At 43.9% G+C, this 25,198-nt stretch overlaps 1 protein-coding gene across 1 annotated transcript in view; it reads left to right on the top strand.

The window, feature by feature from the left end:
• The window catches only part of LOC126281889 (uncharacterized), a 1,790,734-nt gene that overhangs the window by 38,216 nt on the left and 1,727,320 nt on the right, over positions 1-25,198 (top strand). The window lies entirely within an intron of this gene.

Below are 25,198 nucleotides of genomic sequence, written 5' to 3'. Positions count from 1 at the left end.
CGACTGTGGATACAATGAGGTTCAGCGCCGTCGGGCGTGGCTACTACTTGGATGGCTGACCGCCGGGCAAGATGCGTGGTGTTGTGTATGTTCCCTTTGCCTTACGTCAGAGGCGACAGGAGGGGTGGTGGCGTGTAGTCGCTGGTCACCAGTCTCTGCGCCAATGTCCTGAATTAAATTTCGAACCTCTCCGCAGTGTGTCATGACACTGTTTATGGTGATCCGTCCTTCAGAAGGGGACGTCTAGTGTGGCGGCCCCCTAGGTGCTCCTCGAGAGTAATTTGCTACTTGCCGGTATCGGGTTTCACCGTCTCCATCGTCTCGTCGTCTCCAACACGAACGTGACACTACGATATAGACACACGCCCATTAATGTCACCTACACCTATGCAAACAGCTCTCGTAATTGCCGAAGGGAAGACCCCTCCAGGCGCAGAGGATAGGTAAAACCTTTCCAACTAGGCGGTAGAACCTACCCTTCGGGCGCTCCCAGACTTTCACGCCATACGACTTTACTTTTGTTATGCGAGAAGTTGCACAATACGTTACACGTGGTTACGCGCTGCAGTAAATATGCATTTTTGAGTTTAGCCGATAGAACACTGAGAGTAAACGCCCATATTTTATAACAGTGACCACGTCTGCTTTTATACCGCCCGCTACCACAGTACTTCCAACACGTTTCTTAGTGTTTTGGGGGAAAAAACGAATTCGAACAGTCGAATGGTGCAAGATGTTTAGCCGGCCGGTGTGGCCGAGCGGTTCCAGGCGCTTCAGTCTGGAAGCGCGCGACCGCTACGGTGGCAGGTTCGAATCCTGCCTCGGGCACGGATGTGTGTGATGTCCTTAGGTTAGTTAGGTTTAAGTAGTTCTAAGTTCTAGGGGACTGATGACCTCAGATGTTGAGTCCCATAGTGCTCAGAGACATTTGAACCATTTTTTGCAAGATGTTTAGACTTGGGGAATTCTCTCCTGTCCACCTGGGTGACGTCGTAAACTGTTCACTATGCTTCAGGAAACAGACTCACTGGTATCTTCAGGCCATCCCTGATAGCTGGAACCAGCTGATGATGCCAACGACTCTATTTGTCGAAACATCAAGGACAACCCGAGAATTCTACAAGTTAGAAATGCGCCGGGAAAGCATCAGGCCCAACAAGGTGTTAAACGTTCTCAGAATAGTAGCAGTAAACTGTAGCGGCAGTCGTTAATATACAATATACACAAAAACCAAGAGGGGGAAAAAAGAATGTCTAGAACGAAATTCTCGGATTAGAAGGGGCGTAAGTCTGGGCTGTATGTTTTCTCCTGCTACTGTTCTATCTACACACCTACACCTTGAAGAAACAATGACGAAAATAAAAGAAATGCTGAAGCGTGGCGTTAAAATTGGGAGTGAAAGCATATCATTGATAAGATTCGCTTATGACACTGCTATCATCAGTGGAAACGAGGAAAAACTACAAGACTTGTCGAATAGAAGTAACATTTTAATGAACACACACTCGAGATAGAAAAAGAAAGACGACGGTAATGAGGAAAAGAAGTTATGTAGTTAGCGATAAACTTAACATGAATATTAGGAACATCCAAGAAGACAAAGTGAAGAAACTCTGCTACCTTGGAAGCAAAATAGCACATGACGGACGAAATGAGACCTAGACAGAAAGGAGACCAGCACTGGCGAAAGAAATGTACTGGTATGAAACATAAGTCTTAATCTGAAGGAGAAATTTCGGAGAATATACGTCCGGAGAACAGCATTGTACCGTAGTGAGACATGGAGTGTGGGAAAACCTGACAGGAAGAGAATAGGAAGCATCTCAGATGTAGTGATACGGAAGAATGTTGAAAATTAGGTGGACTGATAAAATAATGAATTAAGAGGTTCTCCTCAGAATCTGCAGAAACCTACAGAAAACGTCGGCACGAAGAAGGGACATGCGTTAAGACAGCAAGGAATAACTTTCATGGTAATTGATAAAGCTGTTGAAGGTTCGGAAAGAGATAAGTTGGAATACATCCAACAAATAACTAAGAATGTTAGCTGCAAATGATACCATGACATGAAGAGGATGGCACAGGAGAAGATTTTGTGGCGGCGTCATCGAACCAGCCAAAAGATTGAAAAGAGAGAAAGAGAGAGTAATAAGAGACGTGTCCTTTCTCTACGAAAACGACACTATTGGCCATTAAAATTGCTACACCAAGAATAAATGAAGATGGTAAACGGGTATTCATTGGCCAAATATATTATACTAGAACTGACATGAGATTACATTTTCGCGCAGTTTGGGTCCATAGATCCTGAGAAATCAGTACCCAGAACAACCACCTCTGGCCGTAATAACAGCCTTGATACTCCTGTGCATTGAGTAAAACAGAGCTTGGATGGCGTGTACAGGTACAGCTGCCCATGCAGCTTCAACACGATGCCACAGCTCATCAAGAGTGGTATCTGGCGTATTGTGACGAGCCAGTTGCTCGGCCACCGTTGAACAGACGTTTTCAATTGGTGAGAGATTTGGACAATGTGCTGGCCAGGGCAGCAGTCGAACATTTTCTGTATCCAGAGAGGCCCGTAATACGGTCGTACATTATCCTGCTGAAATGTAGGGTTTCGCAGGGATCGATTGAAGGGTAGAGCCACGGGTCTTAACACATCTGAAATGTAACGTCCACTGTTCAAAGAGCCGTCAAAGCGAACAAGAGGTGACCGAGACGTGTAACCAATGGCACCCCATACCATCACGCCGGTGACACGGCAGTATGGCGATGACGAATACACGCTTCCAATGTGTGTTCACCGCGATTTCGCCAGACACGGATGCGACCATCATGATGCTGTAAACAAAATCTGAATTCATCCGAAAAAAATGACGTTGTGCCATTCGTGCACCCAGCTTCGTCATTGAGTACACCATCGCAGGCGCTCCTATCCGTGATACAGCGTCAAGGGTAACCGGAGCCATGGTCTCTGAGCTGATAATCCGTGCTGCTGCAAACGTCGTCGAACTGTACCGGCAGATGGTTGTTGTCTTGCAAACGTCCCCATCTGTTGACTCAGGGATCGAGACGTGGCTGCACGATCCGTTACAGCCATGCGGATAAGATGCCTGTCATCTCGACTGCTAGTGATACGAGGCCGTGGGGATCCAGCACGGCGTTCCATATTACCCTCCTGAACCCGCCGATTCCATATTCTGCCAACAGTCATTGGATCTCGACCAACGCGAGCAGTAATGTCGCGATACGATAAACCGCAATCGCGATAGGCTACAGCCCGACGTTTCTCAAAGTCGGAAACGTTATGGTATGCATTTCTCCTCCATAGACGGGGCATCACAACAACGTTTCACCAGGCAACGCCGGTCAACTGCTGTTTGTGCGTGAGAAATCGGTTGGAAACTTTCCTCATGTCAGCACGATGAAGGTGTCGCCACCGGTGCCAACCTTTGAATGCTCTGGAAAGCTGATCATTTGGATATCACAGCATCTTCTTCCTGTCAGTTAAATTTCGCGTCTGTAGCACGTCATCTTCGTGGTGTAGCAATTTTAATGGCCAGTAGTGTACATCTCCACTTCTCAGTAGTTCCTTCTCACAGCCAGTGTTCAGTATCCAACAAGTGAGAGTGCGCAATCCCTTCTGATTGGCCGAGAGAAGCTGAGTGAGCGCTCTATCTCCCCTTGTCTAATTAGGCACTTCCCCAGTTCGGACAATCAGAAGCCTTTAATTTCAGTATTGCAATAACTGGGTGTTGAAGAAAGACAAATCAGCCTTTAGACGTCTAAGGGCCGAACTAAATACACTACTTTCAGTATATAAATATCTGCTTGTGTTAGAATTCATACACTCCTGGAAATTGAAATAAGAACACCATGAATTCATTGTCCCAGGAGGGGGAAACTTGATTGACACATTCCTGGGGTCAGATACATCACATGATCACACTGACAGAACCACAGGCACATAGACACAGGCAACAGAGCATGCACAATGTCGGCACTAGTGCAGTGTATATCCACCTTTCGCAGCAATGCAGGCTGCTATTCTCCCATGGAGACGATCGTAGAGATGCTGGATGTAGTCCTGTGGAACGGCTTGCCATGCCATTTCCACCTGGCGCCTCAGTTGGACCAGCGTTCGTGTTGGACGTGCAGACCGCGTGAGACGACGCTTCATCCAGTCCCAAACATGCTCAATGGGGGACAGATCCGGAGATCTTGCTGGCCAGGGTAGTTGACTTACACCTTCTAGAGCACGTTGGGTGGCACGGGATACATGCGGACGTGCATTGTCCTGTTGGAACAGCAAGTTCCCTTGCCGGTCTAGGAATGGTAGAACGATGGGTTCGATGACGGTTTGGATGTACTGTGCACTATTCAGTGTCCCTCGACGATCACCAGAGGTGTACGGCCAGTGTAGGAGATCGCTCCCCGCACCATGATGCCGGGTGTTGGCCCTGTGTGCCTCGGTCGTATGCAGTCCTGATTGTGGAGCTCACCTGCACGGCGAAAAACACGCATACGACCATCATTGGCACCAAGCCAGAAGCGACTCTCATCGCTGAAGACGACACGTCTCCATTCGTCCCTCCATTCACGCCTGTCGCGACACCACTGGAGGCGGGCTGCACGATGTTGGGGCGTGAGCGGAAGACGGCCTAACGGTGTGCGGGACCGTAGCCCAGCTTCATGGAGACGGTTGCGAATGGTCCTCGCCGATACCCCAGGAGCAACAGTGTCCCTAATTTGCTGGGAAGTGGCGGTGCGGTCCCCTACGGCACTGCGTAGGATCCTACGGTCTTGACGTGCATCCGTGCGTCGCTGTGGTCCGGTGCCAGGTCGACGGGCACGTGCACCTTCCGCCGACCACTGGCGACAACATCGATGTACTGTGGAGACCTCACGCCCCACGTGTTGAGCAATTCGGCGGTACGTCCACCCGGCCTCCCGCATGCCCACTATACGCCCTCGCTCAAAGTCCGTCAACTGCACATACGGTTCACGTCCACGCTGTCGCGGCATGCTACCAGTGTTAAAGACTGCGATGGAGCTCCGTATGCCACGGCAAACTGGCTGACACTGACGGCGGCGGTGCACAAATGCTGCGCAGCTAGCGCCATTCGACGGCCAACACCGCGGTTCCTGGTGTGTCCGCTGTGCCGTGCGTGTGATCATTGCTTGTACAGCCCTCTCGCAGTGTCCGGAGCAAGTATGGTGGGTCTGAAACACCGGTGTCAATGTGTTCTTTTTTCCATTTCCAGGAGTGTATTTCAAAAAGCGTGTGTGATCCTTTACATGATTGCACAGTGCTACGTACATCCTCATAGACACTACAATACTCACAATTTTAAGCTTCCACTCTTCATTCACGTCACAAAACTTTCTAACGGTGTAATCAATGTTTGTTATTAAGCAAATATATCATCAAACGAAAAGAATGTTACGAAATATGTGCAATAACATTATTCTTCATTTTTTGTACAAACCCGTATTTAGGCAGTTTGATTGTATATTATTTGGCTATACTTATCTCAATAATAGCTATGCAATGACATACGAGTTTATCAGGAAGTTATACCTTGTGGAAAGCTGATCATTTCGAGCTTTAACAAAATGTATAGGAAGTTTCTCAATACTTGAAGTGTCAAACTTAATAACGCATGCACTTGTTTTTTGTTGTATGAACGTAAACTTACCACGTGTTCTTACGTCAGATTACACATATAAAGGACAGCCGCGTTTGCCACCGCTGGTAGCACCGTGCCGTAAATTTTATAGCGATTTCTTTTTGCCAAGACCCTAAGCTGCAAAACGACGCAAAGATATTACATGCAGTTTCTCAGAAGTATTGACGGAGAGACAAGATAACTATCTACAACACAAACTTTCCATTCTTGAAAGCCTTCTAGTCAGACATTGTCTGCGAAGAACACTTCACCTCTCAGTTTAGCGCCAATATCTTCCTTTTTTATCTTAGACTGCCGTCTTTGATCCTGTAACTTGACTCTCTTCCTTGAACGTGTTTCATTATTTTCTATTCCCTTGCAAAGTATCCTCTCTTCAATAAAATAACAATTCGATGTATGTTTTAAGAAGAGAGCAGGCAAGATTATAGACAGATTTCTCTGATGAAGCTCTGTAACGTCTTTTTATAGAAATACCTCAGTACTAACAGTAAGTTAGTTGTAACGCTTACCGCTGCATTAATTGTTTTCGCTAGTGAGGTATGATGGCTTCAAGTGGGTCGATAGCAGTGTACTATATGAGCACAAGCTTTTGGCAGCTAAAGACAGTAATTCTTTCTGTTGTAAAATGTACGGGTAATAAGCACTTCTCATTACGCAAGATATATCAATGGCACGGTATTTCTCTCTAACGATGAAAATCGCTAAAATTCATCAGACAGGCTAATGAAATTCAAAAACGCATCACCAACACAGCCGAGTAGGAGAAAAACCTACTCATGAATTACACCTTAAACCTTATAAGTGCATAATCAGATCAACGGCCAACGAAACACGTAAGCGTTCACTCTGTCTTTGACAGCTAACCTGAGCAAACGAATGTGGCATCACACCATCTTTTAACAACGCTGACGTCACGGAAATATTAGCCAAACACTGTTAGCACTAACTTTATTCTTCTGAAGCTCATATTAAGCTTGACAGTAGCCTTATGAGATCGAATTTTGGCTCACTTTAATTACACCTAACTGTGTGACGTGCTCCGGCCTTAGGTGGCAGAGCGATTCTAGGCGCTTCAGTCTGGAACCGCGCGACCGCTACGGTCGCAAGTTCGAATCCTGCCTCGGGCATGGATGTGTGTGATGTCCTTAGGTTAGTTAGGTTTAAGTAGTTCTACGTTCTAGGGGACTGATGACCTGAGATGTTAAGTCCCATAGTGCTCAGAGCCATTTGAGCCATTTTGTGTGTCGTGCAAGATGCATTGTCTTCATTTCCTCCTTTTTCCATTCAACTCGTAAGTAGTGTACGGTATACTATACAGTCTTTGATTATAATCTCCAGTTTCTGAACTTGCTTGATGGCGTCTTCCTTTTATTCCCATCTTGCACTATTCCATTCATACCTAGATAATGCGCATCCCACATCGTACTATTCTTTAAATTCCCATCATCTACTGCTCCTTCTGTTAACGTCTGCCTTAGTAGAAGTTCGGAAACCGAGTTTCTTGTTTTGGCAAGGATTTTTTATCCTCTGCTTCCCTTGCCTATTACTTCTAGTTCCTAACCAGTACGTATTTCATCGATACAGTCAATAATTTATCATTTTTGTGCTAACATATTTAAATTTCTATCCGTAACATTCAGACTGCCGTAACGAACACGTATGCTGTGCCCTCCATGAACTGTTTAAGCAATGTTTCTCGCTGTCTTGGGACCGCTTTTATATAAAAAACTTTTCTTTGCCTGCCTGCACAGACTTATGAACTTTTTCTTTTCTTCCTGCATGAATTCTTTTATGCTTCACAGTATCTCCCAGAAACTTGGTATTAAGGGCGTCACAAAGCTCGTGTCTGCTATTTTGCTTCTCTTTAGTTGCATAGCTTGATTTATTCTCAACGAACGTTCCACACAAAATATGATGTCTATGCGACAATTTCTGTTAGAAGTATATCCACATCTACATCTAATAGATATTGTGCACATCACATTTAAGTGCCTGGCAGAGGGTTCATCGAATCATTTTCACAATTCTCTATTATTCCAATCTCGTATAGCGCGCGGAAAGAACGAACACCTATATCTTCCTGTACGAGCTCTGATTTACCTTAATTTATCATGGTGATCGTTTCTCCCTATGCAAGTCGTTATCAACAAAAGATTTTCACATTCGGAGGAGAAAGTTGGTGATTGGAATTTCGTGAGAAGATTCTGCCGCAACGATATACGCCTTTGTTTACGTTATGTCCACCCCAAATACTGAATCATTTCAGTGACGCTCTCTGCCCTATTTCGCGATAATACAAAACGTGCTGCCCTTCTTTGAACTTTTTCGATGTACTCTGTCGATCCTATCCGGTAAGGATATCACACCGCGCAGCAGTATTCTAAAACAGGACAGGCAAGCGTAGTGTAGGCAGTCTCCTTAGTAGATCGGTTACGTTTTCTAAGTGTACTGCCAATAAAAGGGAGTCTTTGATTAGCGTTTCCCACAACATTTTCTATGTGTTCCTTCCAGTTTAAGTTGTTCGTAATTGTAATTACTAGGTATTTAGCTGAATTTACGGCCTTTACATTTGACTGATTTATCGTGTGACCGAAGTATAACGGATTCCTTTTAGCACTCGTGTGGATAACGTCACACTTTTCGTTATTTAGGGTCAAATTCCAATTTTCGTACCATGCAGATATCTCTTCTAAATCGTTTTGCAGTTTGTTTTGATCTTCTGATGACTTCACTACTGGACAAACGATAGCGACATCTGCAAACCTAAGACGGCTGCTCCGATTGTCTCCCAAGTCGTTTATGTAAATACTGATCAGCAAAGATCCTATAACACTACCTTGGGGAACTCCAGAAATCGCTGCTGTTTTACTCGATGACTTTCCGTCAATTACTGCATACTGTGACCTCTCTGACAAGAAATACAGTCACATAATGAGATGGTATTCCATAAGCACTCAATTTCATTAAAAACACCTTGTGTGGTACAGTGTCACAAGCCTTCCGGAAATCGAGAAATACGGAATAAATTTGAAATCTCTTGTCAAAAGCACTCAATACTTCATGCGAATAAAGAGGTAGTTGTGTTTCACAACAACGATGTTTTATAAATTCGTGTTGACTGTGTGTCAATAGACCGTTTTCTTGGAGATAATTCATAAAGTTCGAACACAATATACGTTCCAGAATCCTGCTGCATATCGACGATGATGACATGGGCCTGTGATTTAGTGGATTACTCCTAATACCTTTCTTGAATATCAGTATGACCTGTGAAACTGTCCAGTCTTTGGGTACGGATCTTTCGACGAGCGAACGGTTGTATATGATTGTTACGTATGGAGGTACTGCATTAGCATACTCTGAGAGGAACCTAACTGGTATACAATCTGGACCAGAAGACTTGCTTTTATTAAGAGACTGAAGCTGCTTCACCATTCTGAGGATATGTACTTCTACGTTACTCATGTTGGCAGATTTTCTTGATTAGAATTCTGTAATATTTTCTTCATCTACTTTTTTGAAGACATTTCGGAAGGCTGTGTTTAGTAACTCTGCTTTGGCAGCACTGTCTTCGATAGTATCTCCATTGCTATTGTGTCGAGAAGACATTGATTGTTTCTTGCCGCTAGCATACTTTACATATGAGCAGAATCGCTCTGGATTTTCTGCCAGGTTTCGATACGCAGCTTCGTTGTGGGAACTAATGTAAGAATCTTGCTAGGAAATCGGCGCTTCGAACTCGTGTAAAAGATCGCCAATCTTTGTGACTTTGCGTCTGTTTAAATTTGTTGTGTTTGTTTCGTTGCTTCTGCTGCTGTGTTCTGACCCGTCTTGTGTATCAAGGAGGATCAGATCCGTCGTAGATTAATTTATTTGGTATAAATCTCTCAACTGCCGCCGATACTGTTTATTTGAATTCAAGCCACATTTGGTCTACACTTATATTGTTAATTTGGAAGGAGCGGAGGGCGTCAAGTGAATTGTTATCTGCTTTTTTGGTGTATTTTTGAAGGATTTGGGGGGTTACGATATTCAATACCATTACGACAACCCTGTGTTCACTAATTCCTGTTTCCGTTTTGATACTCGTTATGAACTCAGGATTAATTGTTGCTAAGAGGTCAAGTGTGTTTTCACAACCGTCCACTATTCACGTGAGCTCATGAACTAACTGCTCGAAATAATTTTCAGAGGATGCGTTTTGCACAATTTCGGATGATGTCTTACGCGCACCTCCATATTTAAACATATGTTTTCGCCTACATATCGAGGGTAAATTAAAGTCACCACCAGCTATAATCGTATCAGTCGGGTACGTGTTTGAAATCAAACTCAAGTTTTCTTTGAACCTTCAGCAATTGTATCATCTGAATTGGGAGGTAGGCAAAAGGATACAATTATTGTTTTACTCCGGTTGCCAACAGTGACCTCTGCCTATACTAACGCACAGGAAGCTACAAACACGCCACCGCCAACCTTGTTTCGCCTATCCTTTCTGAACACCGCTAGGTTCTTCGCAAAAATTTTGGCTGAGATTATCTTCTGCTTTAGCCAGACTTCAGTGCCTATGACGAATTGAGCTTCAGTGCTTTCTATTAGCACTTGGAGCTCTGGAACTTCCCCAACACAGCTACGGCAATTTACAACTGTTAGAGCGATGGTTCCTGTATCTATGTTTTTGAAAAAAAATCTTTGGAGAAAAGTAATCGACGTATTACACACTTCTTAATTTACACATAATCACAGAGCATAATTGTAAGCATTATCACTTTTGATCATATAAGGGTCTTCTTTAGAGTCAACAAGTATCTGACACATCTGTAGAATCTTCAATATCCTCCTATTTTCTTTTATCATGCCACATTCTCTCCTAATTCTATATTTGTGTCATTACCCACTACTGCACTACAATCACCCCAGCAATAAGATTTCAGTCACGCACTTTATTCACATATTTTATGTATCATCATCATCGGCATTTGAAGCAGGCACCTTAGACTGACAAGCGTTGACTCCTCGTCAATTCCGAGAAGAACGATTACGTTATTTCGTTTAATGTAGTAACTGACTTTGGTGCTTACATTCAAGATTAGAATTTGCAAAAGGTGGCAGAATGAAGGCTTTTACTACAGGATGAAAATGACGCTGGTAAAACTTTCGGAGTATAAGGTCGTGGTCCACGAAACTCTTCTGTTCCCAGCGTTTCGCCCAGAACTGCGCTGGACACCTTCAGAGGCGTTGATCGGCAAGACTCAACGGAGAATCAACGCCTCTGAAGGTGTCCAGCGCAGTTCTGGGCGAAACACTGGGAACAGAAGAGTTTCGTGGACCACGACCTTATACATGGAAAGTTCTACCAGCAGCAAAAGGTGTTAGCCCGACGCTGATACGTTGGTTATTGCGTTAATAACGTCTGCCCAGGAAGATTCTTGTTTCGTATTTTACTTGAGGTTATCGAATAAAATCCATTCGTAACCTATGGGTATTTTTCTTCAGATTTTACATTTTTCTATGCAATTCAGGAACTTAAGATTTGGCACGCAACGATTAGTAGAAGACAGTCTCATTCACTACACTCCAGATACCTGCTCAAGCCAAAGGGTGGCTAGTGTGCCTTTATCATTTTTTACAAAGACATGGCACCTTCAGAACATTCTGGAAGATGCCGCGTGCTTCTCGACAGGTGACACTGACCGCGACGCTTAAACGACGGTTGTACCCTCAAACAACACGAGGTTATCTCAGCTGGTTATCGGCATTACCTGCCACACACTCACATTTTAAGGATACGTAGCAACACTGACAGGATGATTCGATTATTTTCCTATTTCTTTATATCCCAACAGCATTCCTAAAGTGGGATATGCGAGGGTTGGAATTTAAGTAGTGGCAACTATTTATACACAACCGATACAAAAGAGTTACATGTTTACACCTGTTGCTGTCCTTCAAATTAATCATCAGATTTGTGTAGAACCCGTTGCCAGCGATGTGGAAGGCGTAGTATATTGTTAGGAGAGCCTGTAGTGTTGATGGTATGAATGGAGCGGTCTACTGCCAGGAACTGGTTCCTTCATTTTTTGAATTGAATCGAAGTCGCAAGGACTTAAGTCGGGGGAGTATGGTGGATGGTACAGTACTTCCCAGTCCCGTCGACAGAGCAGCTACACTTTACGCTGTATGCCCCCGCGCATTGTCGTGCTAAATGATGGCTGGGTTGCGCAGAAAGTGTCGCCTCTTCTTTCGCAAAGATGGTCGCAGGTGATGCTCCAAAAACGAACAGAAATAATGGGCACTGACGGTCTGTCATGGAGGAACGTAATGCGTTAGGGTATCACCATCACAGTCGTACAAGAGAATCACCATAACTTTCACCATACTGGGTCTCTGACGCACTTTCGACTTCCGCGACGACCCGTTCCATTCGTTGGATTTGCGTTTCAGTTTTGTCTCGTACGATGTGGCCCATGTCTCATCCAGTGTTTCGATACGGCGTACGAAAGCCTCTCCTCCGCGCTCATAGCGCCCCAAGTGCGTCTGAGCAGCGTAGTAACGCATCCATTTCTGCATTTCGGTCACGTCATGCGGAACCGATCGTGATCCAATTTTTAGCATGTCCAGGTGTTCCTTCAGGATGTGAAGCACAGTCGTATGCGCCAATCCGATTTCGTGGGCGAGCTCACGAATCTTATGGCGTGGATCACTGTTCAATACCGCGGGAACAGCATGCACTTCATCTTCAGAGACGCTAGGACGACCTGCCCGATGCATATCTGCCACAGTTTGCCGATCTCCGGTGAAAGCTTTTACCCAACGTGCCACTGTTCTGCGTGGCAATGCCGATTCCCCACACACCTCTTGAATACCTTGATGACACTGTCGTGCTGTACGACCTCTGGTACATTCAATCTCGATTCAGCTGCGTTGTTCCTGTTTGAAAACATAGTGACACCGTTTAGTTCGACAGCTCGCTCACAAGTGACTGCTCTTTCTTCGACTGTGCTGACGTCGGTGTCGTGGGAGGGCCGAGTCCACTTGTTCGGAGGTAAGGTAGGTATGTCAACAACGTGTGCCATCAGCGACAGTAGTAGATTCCAGTGCAGTAGTAGTAGCAGTAGAGGTAGTAGGGGGGTTTTGGGCGCACGACAGCAAGGTCTTCAGCGCCCGTTCAGTAACATAGTGAGACGGGTGTCAAGAAAAATCCCAGAACAGGAATATAAAACGAAACAGAAAACATGGGTAACAATCGTTGAAAAACATGTGCTCGCCCTCACCAAAGCGTGGGTTGAAGCAGAGCGTCAGCAGTCAAACATGGACAACACAGGAAGAAAATGATAGAGGGAGCTCAAACAATGTAGCAGATGGAAGTGGCTGGCTGACCGCAAGGGAAAAAGAGGAGGAGTCAGCCACTCTACAATACACTAAAACCTCCAGCCTAAAAGTTTAGGCCAGAGTAGAGACACATCACAAAACTTAAAAACCCTAGACACACACGTCTCATCATTAGTGAAAACAGAAGGCAGATCCCCATCAACTTGTGCTTCCGCCCGTGCATCACGGTATAAAATGCAGTCTGTTAAAATGTGCCGGACAGAGATGTCCACACCAGAAGCATCACAAAATGGAGGGTCCTCCCGCCGCAATAAAAAGCTATGTGTGAGAGGACAGTGCCCGATCCAAAGACAATTGAGGGCCACCTCCTCCCGCCTGAACAACCGGCAGGAGGAACGCCACGGCCGAGTGGTTGACTTTATGCATAGTGTCTCCACAGCAGTGTTGCCTTTATTTAAGTTCCAACCAACGTACTTGTATAACATAATGTCAACGGCGAACAACGTTAGAGGAATATTAACGTTGTCTCCTGGAAATTGCACATTTCGTATTGACACTCTTCTGGAGGTTGTAGAGGGGCACGCACTGATGACCAAAACATTACGACCGCCTGCTGAACAGCACGTTGTTCCAACTTTGCAACGCAACACCGCAGCAACTCAAATCCTCGGCAGGTTTCCGGACGTAGCACCACATGCCGACGCAGTTCCCGTAGGTAACTGGCCAGCACTCTCTTGGTGCGGGGCTGGTACCGCACAGCGTCCCAGATGTGTTCCATCGGGTTCAGATGAGACAAATTTGGTGGTCGAGGTGTCAACAACGAGAAGTTGTAACCACATCAGTTCACTACCACGGTCCTCAAACCACTGGAGCACGATTGTGGTCTTATAATGCTGACAGTTGTCTGCTGGAAGATGACATCGCCGTCGCAAGACCGTGAAATGATGCAGGTGGCCCGCAATAATATCCAAGTATTTCTTCATTACTACCAGACTTCCCAAGGAAGCCCAGGTGAATGTCCCCCACAGCATCACACTGCTCACCACCGGCCTGGGATTGTGTCTAGCAGGCAAAGCCGGGATGACGGAGAGCGTGCATCGAGTTAGTGTAGACAGATACGTGATTCATCAGATCAGGGGATGTTGTTGTTATTGTCGCAGGTTCGAATCCTGCCTCGGGCATGGATGTGTGTGATGTCCTTAGGTTAGTTAGGTTTAAGTAGTTCTAAGTTTTAGGGGACTGATGACCACAGATGTTGAGTCCCATACTGTTCAGAACCATTTGAACCATTTGTTGTTGTTTTCAGTCCTGAGACTGGTTTGATGCAGCTCTCCATGCTACTCTATCCTGTGCAAGCTTCTTCATCTCCCAGTACTTACTGCAACCTATATCCTTTTGAATCTGCTTAGTGTATTGGTCTCCCTCTACGATTTTTACACTCCACGCTGCCCTCCAATGCTATATTTGTGATCACTTGATGCCTCAGAACATGTTCTACCAACCGGTCCCTTCTTCTTGTCAAGTTGTGTCACAAACTCCTCTTCTCCACTATTCTATTCAATACCTCCTCATTATTTACGTGATCTATCCTTCTAATCTTCAGCATTCTTCTGAAGCACCACATTTCGAAAGCTTCTATTCTCTACTTGTCCAAACTATTTATCGTCCACGTTTCACTTCCACACATGGCTATACTCCATACAAATACTTTCAGAAACGACTTCCTGACACTTAAATCTATGCTCGATCTTAACAAATTTCTTCAGAAACGCTCTCCTTGCCATTGCCAGTCTACATTTTATATCCTCTCTACTTCCACCATCATCAGTTATTTGGCTCCCCAAGTAGCAAAATTCCTTTACTACTTTAATAAGTGTCTCATTTCCTAATCTGATTCCCTCAGCATCACCCGACTTACTTCGACTACATTCCATGATCCTCATTTTTTTTTTATGTTCATCTTATATCCTCCTTTCAAGACACTGTCAATTCCGTTCAACTGCTCTTCCAAGTCCTTTGCTGTCTCTGACAGAATTACAATGTCATCGACGAACCTCAAAGTCTTTATTTCTTCTCCATGGATTTTAATACCTACTCCGAACTTTTCTTTCGTTTCCTTTACTGCTTGCTCAATATACAAATTGAATAAGATCGGGGAGAGGCTACAACTCTGTCTCACTCCCTTCTCAACCACTGCTTCCCTTTCATGCCTCCTCGACTCTTATAACTGCCATCTGGTTTCTGTACAAATCGTAAATAGCCTTTCGCTCCCTGTATTTTACCCCTGCCCCCTTCAGAATTTGAAAGAGTGTATTCCAGTCAATCGACAAAAGCTTTCTCTAAGTCTACAAATGCTAGAAACGTAGGTTTGCCTTTCCTTAATCTTTCTTCTAAGATAAGTCGGCGGTCAGTATTGCCTCACGAGTTCCAACGTTTCTACGGAATCCAAACTGATCTTCTCCGAGGTCGACTTCTACCAGTTTTCCCATTCGTCTGTAAAGAATTCGCGTTAGTATTTTAGCAGCTGTGACTTATTAAACTGATTGTTCGGTAATTTTCACATCTGTCAACACCTGCTCTCTTTGAGATTGGAATTATTATATTCCACTTGATGTCTGAGGTTATTTCGCCTGTCTCATACATCTTGCTCAACAGATGGTAGAGTTTTGTCATGACTGGCTCTCCCAAGGCTGTCAGTAGTTCTAATGGAATGTTGTATACCATGTCAGGGGATGCCATTAATGTACGATACAATCTCGATGTTCCTGTGTCCACTACAATCGTAACTGACGAAGTCCTTAGGTCAACGTGGGAAAACGTAGGGGTCATCTGCAGAGTATACTGCTCTTCAGTAATCTAGCGTACTCCTAAACACCTGTGTCTGCACCAGCGGTGTCGTCAAATCTGCCACAGATCGCCCCCATCGGGACCTACAGAGCCAGAAAACCTCTCCGACAGTCACATTTTGTGATGAAATGTGACCGTCCAACTTCTCGTCACATACTCGTCGTGTCACCATCTTTCAGCCACTCTCCACAGATGCTTATGACAGCAGCGCAGGAACAGCCGACCAACTACACTGTTAGCGAAACATTCGTTTCCAGGCCCAGGGCTATAAAAATCCACCTTCCGTCCCGTATTGTTACTAGAATGATTAACTAAACTTTTTTCTTTATTGTTGTTTCATCCACTTCTCCCCTTATGGGAGAGGGCTAGACACTCCGCGGTACAATTATCATATGTTTCAGCCAAAGAGCTACACATACATGCATCTGAAGGTGAAATATTTTCACACGGTTTAAAAACTTTCAGAAGGATGGATTTAGTGAAGTATTTTATGCAAATAAATTTAGTGTTCTTTATTAAAAAAATAAAACAGAAAAAGTTGAAAGATAAAAGAAAAAATAATGATGAATTTAAAATAAATTATGCTTTTATAACCATAATCGTAAAAAAAGCGGAACTGCGCTTTCGCTAAAAGTTGAACGACCTGTACAGGGACAAAAAAATCTGGTTTAGAGGGAATAAGTATAAAGGTCTGTCGGGTAATATCGACGCAGAAGTTGCTGTATTGGATGTTGGAGAGACGGAGTAGAGATATGGTTAGGACTATAATATGAAAGGCAAAAGTGGTAGTGAAAGATGGGGAGCGAAGAGAAAAGGGGCTAAGAAAAGATGAGGAGGGAAGGGAAAAGGGAGCAGCTCGATAGGTGGGATGCATTTGTTTGGAAGGATGGGTAAATAATAATTTTTCACATGTCCCTGCTCCAGTGATATACGAGTGTTGGAACTTAAATAGTGGCAAATATTTATTCGCAACCGATACAAAAGAGATACATGTTTGAACCTGTTACTGTCCTTCGAAGTAGTCACCAGCGTTGTGTAGAACCCGTTGCCAGCGATGAGGAAGGCGTTGTGTATGGTTAGCAGAGCCTGTTCTGTTGATGGTGCGAATGGAGCGGTCTACTGCCTATCGAATCTCTGGAACAGTTCTGAAGCGAATGCCACGAAGTGGTTCCTTCATCTTCGGAGTCAAATCAGAATCACAAGGACTTAAGTCCTGGGAGTATGGTGGATGGTACAGTACTTCTTAGTCCCATCGACCGAACGGAGCAGCCACAGCTTGCGCTGTATGCGCCAGCGCATTGTCGTGCAAAACGACGGGTGGGTTGCGCAGAAAGTGTCGCCGCTTCTTTCGCAAAGCTGGTCGTAGGTGGTGTTCTAAAAACGAACAGTAATACTGTGCAATGAGGGTCTGCTGTGGAGGAAAGTAATGCGTTACAATAACACTGTCACAATCGTACACGAGAATCACCATAACTTTCACCATACTGGGGCTCTGACGCACTTTTGACTTTCGTGGTGACCCATAATGACGTTCTGTTTTGGCTCGTACGATGTTGCCCATCTCTAATCCAGTGTTACGATACGGAGTACGAAAGCGCATAAAGCGCAAGCTGTGTCCGCTCTATTTGGTCGATGGGACTAAGAAGTACTGTACCATCCACCATACTCCCATGACATAAGTCCTTGTGATTCTGATTTGACTCCGAAGGTGAAGGAACCACTTCGTAGCATTCGCTTTCTACACATTCATGGTGGTGTCTGTTTGTCTTATATCGTGTCCCCCTACCACTTTCGCGCAACGACGCTCTGAGCGTGTTTTTTTAGGGAATTGACTAGTTTGAACCTGGGTCCTGTTGCTCGTTGCTGAGTTCCGTGAGACTAGCGATGATATAACCAAATACTAAATGATCTCAGCGTCAGCTCCACTGCACTTCCTGTAAAAGAATCTTAATACTAACTAAATTTAGTGGAAAGGATTCAAGGCTTTCCTATTTTTAGTTAGCTGGTAAAATAACGTCGAAAAAGCAGTTAAGTTTACCATTGCAAATTTTATTCTACTCACAAAACATCGTTTATAAATTGCACTATTGATAAAAGGAAATGTTTTAATACAGGATGGTAAAAACCAACTGCGTTCAACAAAAATGTGAACGAATATTCCCTGAATGGGTTTCCAAGTTATACAATGGATCGAAGGATGACCTATGCCATATCACATCTATAATCTAGGTTTAAATTAAGTTTCACAAAATAGAAAACTATCAAAATGGTCTACAGTGACCCTCAATTATCTTTAATTACTTATCTAACTTGTCAGCTGATGTGGCTTCTCAATAACTATAAAACAGAAAAATCATCGCGTTTCAGATCTTTACTTCAAGTGGCAAATGTGAACACCATGAGTTTTAATTAACGATCGACACTAGTATTACGCAAAAAGGGGGTGTAACAGATGAGACTTCTGCAGTTCTGATTGAAGCCTTATGCGCTCAAAAATGCGGCATCGCGTGCGTTCATTACCTTGTCGGTATTTAGGCAGCGTCAGGACGGCGGCCGGCAGCACAGCTCCGCTCACCTCGCCATCTGGGAAGCAACTCTACTCTAACTTCTCCTTACTTCATTTACCGAAGTTGGTTTAAAAAAAAAATATCTGGCTGTGTTTTCATCTGACCAATCAGGGTCTCAATGTTAACCTTAAGCTCCGCCTGCAAAAATTGTGTCTATCCAATGAGAAACGTTATACTTTTCGTAGTGGGGCAATGTTTTTAAAGTTTTCAACGTAACAGAGACGCGAAAAAGTCTCACGCTAAAACTTGCGGGTGGTAGTGGCCCTTTTTGTGTTATCGTAAGATCTATACTGTTTTTCTGGAGGGCTCTAGCTTTTAACATGGGCTGGGGGGTGGTCCTTGACGTAACACAGACGCGAAAAAGACTCACGCTAAAACGTGCGGGTGGTAGTCTTAGAGGTAGGCTGGTGACGTGGGTGTCCAGTCCGTCCCTTATCGTAGGGCCTTCTAGCTTAACACGGTTCTACTCTCGGCTTCTGTTCTCGTTTCTCCCCTCGGAACTTCGTCGGTCTCACGGTGGGAAGGTACGACACGCATTTAGGCATTCTGGTGTTAGTCTGTGGTATTCCATTTGCTCACTCGTTACTCGTATTACTTTGGTTAATTTAATGTCACGATTTATTTGGAGCTATGTGACATACTACTGGATTTGCTTATCATGTCAGGGTTTTCATGGAAGGTGTTGGATTTGCCTGACACCTTACAGCTTCAGAACTGTTCCAGAGATTCGACAGGCAGTAGACCGCTCCATTCGCACCATTAACTGAACAGGCTCTGCTAAAGGTATACTACGCCTTCCACATCACCGGCAACGGGTTCTACACAACGCTGGTGACTACTCCGAAGGACAGTCACAGGTGAAAACATGTAAATCTTTTATATCGGTTGTGAATAAATAGTTGCCACTATTTAAGTTCTAACCCTCGTATTAGGTGCTACTGAATAAGTTCGGTAAATGGTCTCAGTAAATAAAGGAAACAAGATTTACAAACGATATACCTTTACTCTTCCCCATGAACAATGGACCTTGCCGTTGGTGGGGAGGCTTGCGTGCCTCAGCGATACAGATAGCCGTACCGTAGGTGCAACCGCAATGGAGGGGTATCTGTTGAGAGGCCAGACAAACGTGTGGCTCCTGAAGACGGGCAGCAGCCTTTTCAGTAGTTGCAGGGGCAACAGTCTGGATGACTGATCTGGCCTTGTAACAATAAACAAAAAAGCCTTGCTGTGTTGATACTGCGAACGGCTGGAAGCAAGGGGAAACTACGGCCGTAAATTTTCCCGAGGGCATGCAGCTTTACTGTATGGTTAAATGATGATGGCGTTCTCTTGGGTAAAATATTCCGGAGGTAAAATAGTCCCCCATTCGGATCTCCGGGCGGGGACTACTCAAGAGGACGTCGTTATCAGGAGAAAGAAAACTGACGTTCTACGGATTGGAGCGTGGAACGTCAGATCCCTTAACCGGGCAGGTAGGTTAGAAAATTTAAATAGGGAAATGGGTAGGTTAAAGTTAGATATAGTGGGAATTAGCGAAGTTCGGTGGCAGGAGGAACAAGACTTTTGGTCAGGTGAATACAGAGTTATAAACAAAAAATCAAATAGGGGTAGTGCAGGAGTAGGTTTAATACTGAATAAAAAAAATAGGTATACGGGTAAGCTACTTCAAACAGCATAGTGAACGCATTATTGTGGCCAAGATAGACACGAAGCCCACGCCTACTACAGTAGTACAAGTTTATATGCAAACTAGCTCTGCAGATGGTGAAGAAATTGAAGAAATGTATGATGAGACAAAAGAAATTATTGAGGTAGTGAAGGGAGACGAAAATTTAATAGTCATGGCTGATTGGAATTCGACAGTAGGAAAAGGGAGAGAAGGAAACATAGTAGATGAATATGGATTGGGGCTAAGAAATGAAAGAGGAAGCCTTCTGGTAGAGTTTCTCACAGAGCTAACACTTGGTTCAAGAATCATGACAGAAGGTTGTATACGTGGAAGAATCCTGGAGATATTAGAAGATATCAGATAGATTATATAATGGTAAGACAGAGATTTAGGAACCAGGTTTTAAATTGTAAGACTTTTCCAGGGGCAGATATGGACTCTGATTACAAGCTATTGGTTATGAACTGTAGATTTAAACTGAAGAAACTGCAAAAAGCTGGAAATTTAAGGAGATGGGACCTGAATAAACTGAAAAAACCAGAGGTTGTACAGAGTTTCAGGGAGAGCATAAGGGAACAATTGACAGGAATGGGGGAAAGAAGTACAGTAGAAGAAGAATGGGTAGCTCTGAGGGATGAAGTAGTGAAGGCAGCAGAGGATCGAGTAGGTAAAAAGACGAGGACTAGTAGAAATCCTTGGCTAACAGAAGAAATATTGAACTTAATTGATGAGAGGAGAAAATATGATAATGCAGTAAATGAAGCAGGCAAAAAGGAATACAGACGTCTCAAAAATGAGATCGACAGAAAGTGCAAAATGGCTAAGCAGGGATGGCTAGAGGACAAATGTATTGATGTAGAGGCTTATCTCACTAGGGGTAAGATATATACTGCGTACAGAAAAATTAAAGAGAGCTTTGTAGAAAAGAGAGCTTTGTAGAAAAGAGAGCCACTTGTATGAATATCAAGAGCTCAGATGGAAACCCAGTTCTGAGCAAAGAAGGGAAAACAGAAAGGTGGAAGGAGTATATAGAGGGTCTATACAAGGGCGATGTACTTGAGGACAATATTATGGAAATGGAAGAGGATGTAGATGAAGATGAATTGGGAGATACGATACTGCGTGAAGAGTTTGACAGAGCAATGAAAGACCTGAGTCGAAACAAGGCCCCGGGAGCAGACAACATTCCATTAGAACTACTGACGGCCTTGGGAGTACCAGTCATGACAAAACTCTACCATCTGGTGAGCAAGATTTATGAGACAGATGAATTACCCTCAGACTTTAAGAAGAGTGTAATAATTCCAATCCCAAAGAAAGCAGGTGTTGACAGACCTGAAAATTACTGAACTCTCACTTTAATAAGACACAGGTGCAAAATACTAACGCGAATTCTTTACAGACGAATGGGAAAACTGATATAAGCCGACCTCGGGGAAGATCAGTTTGGATTCCGTAGAAATATTGGAAAACGTTATGCAATACTGACCTTACGACTTATTTTAGAAGAAAGATTAAGGAAAGGCAAACCTACGTTTCTAGCATTTGTAGACATAGAGAAAGCTTTTGAAAATGTTGATTGGAATACTCTTTCAAATTCTAAAGGTGGCAGGGGTAAAATACAGGGAGCGAAAGGCTATTTGCAATTTGTACAGAAACCAGATGGCAGTTATAAGAGTCGAGGGGCATGAAAGGGAAGCAGTTGTTGGGAAGGGAGTGAGACAGAGTTGTAATCTCTCCCCGATGTTTATCAATTTGTGTATTGAGCAAACAGTAAAGGAAACAAAAGAAAAATTGGGATTAGGTATTAAAATCCATGGAGAAGAAATAAAAACTTTGAGGTTCGCCGATGACATTGCAATTCTGTCAGAGACAGCAAAATTTCTGGGAGAGCAGCTGAACGGAATGGACACTGTCTTGAAAGGAGGATATAAGATGAACATCAACAAAAGCAAATCGAGGATAATGGAATGTGGTCGAATTAAGTCGGGTGATGCTGAGGGAATTAGATTAGGAAAAGTAGTAAAGGGGTTTTGCTATTTGGGGAGCAAAATAACTGATGATGGTGCAAGTAGAGAGGATATAAAATGTAGACTGGCAATGGCAAGGAAAGCGTTTCTGAAGAAGAGAAATTTGTTAACATCGAATATAGAATTAAGTGTCAGGAAGTCGTTTCTGAAAGTATTTGTATGGAGTGTAGCCATGTATGGAAGTGAAACATGGACGATAAATAGTTTGGACAAGAAGAGAATAGAAGCTTTCGAAATGTGGTACTACAGAAGAATGCTGAAAATAAGATGGGTAGATCACACAACTAATGAGGAGGTGTTGAATAGGATTGGGGAGAAGAGGAATTTGTGGCACAACTTGACAAGAAGAAGGGACCGGTTGGTAGGACATGCTCTGAGGCATCAAGGGATCACAAATTTAGCATTGGAGAGCAGCGTGGAGGGTAAAAATCGTAGAGGGAGACCATGAGATGAATACACTAAACAGATTCAGAAGGATGTGGGTTGCAGTAAGTACTGGGAGATGAAGAAGATTGTACAGGATAGGGTAGCATGGAGAGCTGCATCAAACCAATCTAAGGACTGATGACCACAACAACAACAACAACAACAACAACAACATACCTTTACTGGCCTTCAAAGCAATCACCAATAGCTACGGTACACTTCTGACATAGGCTGTGAAGGTGTGTGAAAGTGTCAGTGGAATTTCTCGACGGACCATGGTTTCCTTTTGATGGATTCGACATCCTTGACATGAGGCCTGGTACCACCGGTACGGTCCTGTGACCGATCTGCAATCGGTGGTACAGTGTTGATCGTCTTCTCCGCCACCGTCGGGTACAAATTCGTCATGAATCAAGCCCTTGCTTTCAAAAATGGCAATCGACGTCGCTTCAATCTCGCATTTTGTCAGCTGACTTTTATGGAAGTAGGGGAAGACGATGAATACCATGCCACTTGGTCTCCAGATCGTCTTGTTAGTCCCAGGCCTCACATCCTGGAATGGTGCGGATATCCAGCAACAGGAGGACCGCGCCGCTTCGAGCGATTCCACTGCCACTGTCCCACAGGTTTACAGTCGATGTCAGAAGAGTGTCACAGCTGATGGTGGTTACTTTGAAGGCCAGTAGTGGTATTTTGCCCGCAGCTCTTGTTTACTTAATTTCCTGAGATTATTCGCCGAACCTTTCAGACGCAAACTGGTTCATTCCTTACCATGCCACGAGCCCCTCCAATCACCAGGACACCTTTACTCTCACGTAATAAAATGGGACACCTAAAGCCGTCCTTCCGATCTTAATTGTTACATGGATATCGGTTTCGGTGCTTCAGTACACCATCTTCAGACCGTAACTGCCAGTGAGGTGATATAGATTATTCTTCAGTGGTCAGCATCTATGAACTGGTTTTCGCAGACTACCTGTACCAATGATGTTGTGCCTCCAATCATCAGCTAGTTGATAGTTGGTGGTTGGAGACACAACATCATTGTTACAGGTAGTCTGCGAAAACCAGCACATAGATGTTGGCCTCTGAAGAATCCTGTAAGCGACTGGAGTTAACCCCCCTCAGCGTCAGTGTACTGGTGTACTGAAGCACCGAAATCGATAGCTATGTAACGAATAACATCGAAATGACGGCTTTACGTGTTCTATTTTATTACATACATGAACGGCAGAAGTTCCTCAAAGCTACAGTCGGAAGGATAGACATACAAAAAGTTTACTTTCCCGGTGGACTGTGGTCTAATGTTTTCGCTCAGTATTTTACGTCCTGAAGACGTCAGTTTCTGTCTCAAACACAACGAACTCTCGCGATAACACTGAGGTTACTCCCTTAATATGTCATTAGTAGGCAACAGGTCGAGACGAACCATATTCGTTGCCATTAAGGCCCCAGATTTTGACTCTTTTAGATATTTACTTGTGGGTCTACACAAGACGTTTCTTTGCATGTCCGCATCACAGTAAGCGAAAGTTATGTTTATACCTGTTAGGTGCAGCGATTGCTGGTTCTAGGTGTTCGTAATTTTGAGCGTGTTCGTTACAGTACGAATTGCAGAAATAAAATGTCATGTAACGAGAATGTAATTGTAGGTAGTGATATTGTACATTTTTGCTGTTGTTAGTTGCATGATAAACATCAATATTAGCGCAGCATATATTAAGTCCGCCAGTCGTTTTCCTTTTCGAAACATTATCAGAATAAATAGACGAGCTCTCAAGTCTCAGCTCTTGGGCGGGGTGCTAAATGTCACTTGGTTGAGGGGAGGGGGTGAGGGGCAGGCGGTGTGGGTCTGCTGAAACGTCTGGCTGACGCCGAACATTACCTGTCAAAGCGCCAGCACTCGCCCCTTTTGAGACCTCTCCAGACCTATGAGCTATAAAGGCAGCAGAATTTTGAATTAGAACAGTAAGGAAGAGCGCTAAAGATACCACGCATCTCGAAGAACCCTGCACGATCCATTAGGAAAGAAAAAAATTGCACTCGGACGCATTAACAAAAAGCACGGACTCTGCCGAAAAAAAATGAAATAAACACGAAAAACAAAGCGCCAAAAGATATGAATCATAAAATACTGTTCTTAGTTCGCTAAAGCTGTTGTCATAACATTAATGTTTGTAGTTTCTGTCTAAAAAACGGATCTCGTAATTGTCAACGTCATATACAAGTTTGTTGTTTAACTAGTCGATGAACATCAATTAATATCAGTACAACACACAGGAGAAACAATTAGCTAGTTTCAGTTTAAAAACATGACGAAAACTATCTCGTTCTTCTTGCAGCCATGATCTCTCCCTAGCGTGACAGCAAAGTTATTTAGTGAAGTGGTGCACTATGCATGGAGAAAAATACTTCTTCGTAGTCATTACGCGTCCCTAGTCTAGGTCACTATTTCGGTGCAAGAGAGTAACACAGCGCTACCACATTAGATTCCATAAATGTTGACGTAATAATCCTTCTCCTCGGCATGGCTTCAATCTCAATAAAGTTTTAATTTCATTGGGTAATTCTCATAATGTTTTTGAGGGTAGTGTTTTTGAGTGGTAAGAGAACAAGGAACCTAGTTCGACAAAT

The sequence above is a fragment of the Schistocerca gregaria genome, chromosome 1 (genome assembly GCF_023897955.1).
Source record: "Schistocerca gregaria isolate iqSchGreg1 chromosome 1, iqSchGreg1.2, whole genome shotgun sequence".
Classification (NCBI taxonomy): Eukaryota; Metazoa; Arthropoda; class Insecta; order Orthoptera; family Acrididae; genus Schistocerca; species Schistocerca gregaria.
This window is presented reverse-complemented; position numbering and strand designations above follow the sequence as displayed.